Source organism: Propithecus coquereli, unplaced genomic scaffold (genome assembly GCF_000956105.1).
Source record: "Propithecus coquereli isolate 6110/MARCELLA unplaced genomic scaffold, Pcoq_1.0 Scaffold47, whole genome shotgun sequence".
Classification (NCBI taxonomy): Eukaryota; Metazoa; Chordata; class Mammalia; order Primates; family Indriidae; genus Propithecus; species Propithecus coquereli.
The window spans coordinates 4,475,039-4,480,097 of record NW_012150507.1 but is presented as its reverse complement, the minus strand read 5'-3'; the positions used below and the strand labels follow the sequence as shown (position 1 = coordinate 4,480,097).

Here is a 5,059-nt window from a genome sequence, read left to right as displayed (position 1 = left end):
ACTCGAATAGGCACTTCACAAAGGAACATGATATCCTAATAGCCAGTAACTTTATTAAGAGTGAGGTGCAAATAAAAAACTCCCATGGGCTGGCACTACACCCGCAGCAGAATAGCTAAAGTTAAAAACAATACCAAGAAAATAGCACTTCTTGGCCTTTTGGCTAAGATCAAGCGTAGGTGACACCAAGAAAAAGAAAATAAGAGAAAAAAAAAGAGTATCAGTCTGGCATGTTAATCACCATTGAAAATTTGTGTCCTGATTCCAAGAAGAAAGTTTGTAGCATGGTGACTAATCCTGCAGTGTTTGGAGTCAACCAGAACTGGCCTGGAATTGAGCTCTACTCCTTGCTGGTCAGAGGACACTGGACAAATCATTTAAATGTCTGTGTTTTAGTTTTCTCATCCATAGTGGAGGTAATGTACCTACTTCAAAGGGTTATGCAGGTTGAATAACATCTTTCGTACAAAGTGCTTCTCATGGTGTGTGGTACACAGGAAACATGCAATAAGTGATGACAATTATGATTCCAGTAATGTATGTTTGAAGCAATTTTCCCCCTGCACCTCTAAGGTATAAAGCTCCGCACGAGCTAAGGTGGGCTGGAAGGTACAAATGGGGAGGTTTTACAGCCAGTGAAATTACACAAAGGCTACAACATTGGTTTTGGAAGCCAAGCCTCACATAATCATGTAGCTTTTCCAGATCAGGTAAATACAGCTCCCTCCAGTGACCTCCAAAACCCTCTGTCTGTCATCATTCAACTGGCCACTCATTGATTTATTCATTCAACAAACACCGGTTGAATGCATATTATGTGCAACGCATTGAGCTGTGTGTATTAGAAAAAGGTAAAACCAATTAAAAAATCTGATATAGTGCTCGGGACTAAATATTTGCTATTTAAATATGTTTGTTTCTTCAGAGGTCACTGGTGCTGTCTAGTGCTTTCTGTGTTGTTAGCTTGTAAGTCACAGAAAGACAATGCTGTTGTCTTCTGTTGCCTTTTAAAATCTACAGCGCTTAATATAGAAAATGTCACAAATGTTACTGACTGGACAACAACATCGAGTTAAAGACAAGGGTTTCAAGTCATATATTTTCTTTCATAGGGCTGGAATTATATAAAAGTGAGCTTTATCATCAATGATTATAAAATAATGATTACAAAAGAGATTCACATTCATTGTGAAAAATACAAAGGAGAAAGTAGAAAATAACTACAATCCTACACAAAATCACATTAACATTGTGATGTATATCATTTCAATTTTTTTCTATATACATTTACAAAATTAAGATCATACTATGCATATTGTTTTAGAGCATACTTTTCATTTACTAATATATTAGCATTTTTCCATGCTGTTGAATTTTTTCCTAAAACATGATTTTTAATGGCTGTCTAGCACTTACAAATACCATTAATTAACTGGTTGACTACTGTTAGATATTTGGATTTCTATTAAACGTCTTTGCAGAAGAATATTTATGCACATTCCTTGGTGATTTCCATAGAATAAATACAAGTGGAATTACAGGATCAAAAGCTGTAAACACTTTTATGGTTTTTAAAACATATTCTTAAATTGTCCTCCTAACATGTAATAATTCACAATTCCTACAAGTGACTCGATGCTGGTTCCTATTTCTCATTACCTTGTGAACTTAGGCTATTGAATTATTTTAATCTATCCCGATTTAATAGGTGGAAAATGAAATCTTGTTTTAATTTGCTTTTGTGATAACTTGCATTTTAGCTAGACTTTAAACAAACAAAACAGCTTGGGTCATCATTTTCTGGGGAGGTGAAAGAGGTAAACAATAGTTAATTCTGTGCACTAAATTGTTTAACTCAAACAATTCCCTCCCACCTATTACATATTGTTGACCACAGGGTAGATATGCAACATATGTTAACATGTTTTTGCAGAGTGGAAAGACATGGTGCATTCATGATGGATTCAATGTAGAAGTGAGAGTGAGAGGAAGGACATAGTAGAGGCACGAAGGACATAAGAATCATGTGTGTTCATCTCTTGTCCAGAAGGAAAGAATGAAAACAAAGGGAAAGGAAGGTAAGTTGAAGTCAGATTGTGGAGGGCCTTGAATGCCAGGGAGAGGAACTGGGATGAAATGTAGGGGGCCATGGGGAGCCACTGAATGTTTTAAAGAAGAGTGGCATTATCAAAACAGTTATTTAGGAAAAGTAACCTGAGAGGAGGGTGGGTTGGAAGGGGGAAGTCTAAGGTGGTCGCAGGTAACAGGTAGACAAGTAAATGATGAGACATGTAGCAGGAAAACATTTGTCAAAGGGAACAACAATGAAATGACAACAATAAAATGACTAAGGCCAAACTGAGGAGCTGAGGTAATGAAGAGAGAACATGAAAACCAGCCTCCTGGCCTCTGTTACCTGCCCATCACTCCAGAGACCCTTGGTCCTGAACAACAGAGACAGGACTAGATTCCTCCAAAGGTGACTGAGTGACTCCCATGATGCTGGTGATGGTGTGGAGGTTCTGCAGGGTGCGGCTCCAACTGCCCATGGGAGAGCTCCAAAGGCCTGGGAGCCCCACAGGCCACTCGGAGAGTGCTTTGTTGATCACACTCAAGTTGCCTCAAATAATAGGGTTTAATTATGGCCAATGAATAAGCCCACCAACAAATAAGGTGGGCAGAAATCCATTTCTGAGGCTGCATAGCTGAGCTGCTAGGGTAACTGGAACAACATTCTTTTTTTTTTTTTTCAGTTTGAAAGCAGTCACTGTTTATTAACTGACCAGATTACAAAAATAATCATGGTAGATACCTTAGTTCATCCTTCTAATAAGCCTGTTGATCTGGTCTTCCCTGCTGCCAGCATCTCCACCTTCTACAAAATGGGCTGTCTTTTTCTTCATTCTACCCATGGAGATGATAGCTTGAAGGGCCACAGGAAGTTATTTGCTTCTCTGAAGCGTTTTCCAACAGTATAGATCTCATGAATCAGATGCTCCATGCAGATGATGCCATATTTACCGAGAGATGGAGCAATCAAAGCGTTGTCTGTCAATGCAATTCACTGCTTATTGATTTTGCCATAACCACGCTGTAGATTAGTTCATTTACTGACTTCCGATTTGGACACCCACAAGCAATATATGGTTCTGCAATCCTCAGCATGTTAATTGAAGCTTTGTTGGGCTTAACGAAGGTTCTACTGAAGATCTGGCAAAGGTGAAGAAGCCGCAGCACCTTTCGGACCTTTGGGTCACACCGATGATACCTCTGATCCTGATGACAAACGCCAATTTGGGTTCTGCAGGTCCATAGAAATTGCCAGCTTTTCTTGCCATCCTACCCATCCGAACATCAGTTCTGTACATCTGCCTGTATTCCTTGTGACAATGCTCAGCTTTTTCATAGACAAGCTTCCTCCTTGCTTTTCGAAGCATCTTTTGGGAAAATTCTTTCTCAAGCATTTGGTCTTTAGCTCTGCAAAATTCCTTTGCTTTTTCTTGAGGTTTTCTAGCATAGCAAGAACCTTTTTCTTCTCTTCGACACCCTCCATGGTTCCAGCCAGAAAAGAGGTACAACAACAAATTTCAAGATGCAGTAGTACTTCACATTGTGCAGCAACAGCTAGGTGACAAAAACTTCTCTCCTAGTCATTCCCCTGCTCAGGTCCATCTTCACAGGGTTCAATCCAGCGTATTCGCAATGCCCTATGCACACACAGAAGGGCCCTGTACTTGGTTTAATGCTCTGCTGTCAACATCTTGGAATTCTTAACAATTTTGCTATTGAACTTGCATTTGTATATAAAGTCCATGAGACGATGGACCCTTCATGAGAATAGAGAAGACATTGCAATATGCATATCTTTACCTGCCTGCTCATATACACTAATAGCATTTCCAGCATCCCATTGGCACAGATTTCCAGTGGACCTGCGATGCACATGAGTTCAGCAAGACTCAAACCAAGTATAATACGAAGTAGGTGTGTTGAGTCTGTGACTGGGTAAGAGGAGGCGCTGACATCCCCAGAGGCCATGCCTTCCATCCACACCTGAACTTGCTTCAAATGCAAAAAGAAGGCAGTGGCACTCTAAGAAACCCCAACAACCAAGGAAGCCTTTCGTGTCCTTTCTTACCTATGTTATTTCCCTGTATTAGCCAACCTCGTACACTGAAATAATGCCATAGAAGGAAGAGGAAGATAGGGTGACCCACGGTTCCAGTTCTTTTCAGTCCTTTCTTATTCATCAGCAGCCCAAAGTCGAGAGTGTCGGTGGAATGTGCATGTATCAAGAAGCGAAACAAAAACAGATGAGTTCATTTTGTGCAAAATACAAATGCATGTATGAGCTATGAAATAGTATACAGATTGTGTAATTTCAATGATTCTGCATACGAATTACAACTGGCATTTAAAACTGGCATTGTGCAATAAGATGATGGTATAAGATGAACGGTAAAATTTATGCTCATAAGTTTAACTTTTAATTTTTCTTAGAATGACATTGCATAGCAAATAGTAATAACCATGGGCAGGCGAGATCAAGACCTTGGAAGAAAGGAAAAAGCTTTATATCAATGTCATTATTTTCCCCTGCTTTTTGAACAAGGAGTCCCACATTTTCACTTTGTCTTGGGCCTTGCAAATTATATAGCCATCCCTCTCCTCAATATGTGTATAAACTTTGAAACACAGTAACTGAGTTTGAATCCTAGTGTTAACCACTTGCCGACCTTGGGCAAACTGTTAACATTTTCAAGGCTCAGTTTCCTCATCTGTAAAGTGGGAATATTAAGAACTCAGCTCACATAACCACAAAGTCATTATATGGATTAAATGAAAACCTGTAAATAAAAACTTAGCACCTTGTCTGCCACACATGCTTAATAAATGTTAGCTCTTTCCATCACTGTAATGTGGTAGCTGTTACAGGGAAATCATTGGCCACTGCAGTCGCTCACTCTGTCTGGTGCTCCCCCATACGATGCTGCTGGTGCAGCATTGCTGTGTGCTTTACTCTGCCTCCCTCCACTTCGCCGACTCCCTCTCCCTGTGG

General features: G+C 39.9%; 1 pseudogene; it reads right to left on the bottom strand.

Annotated features, from left to right (window-relative positions):
- Positions 1-2,813: 2,813 nt before the first annotated feature.
- LOC105819117 lies at positions 2,814-3,553 on the bottom strand (annotated as a pseudogene).
- Positions 3,554-5,059: the final 1,506 nt, after the last annotated feature.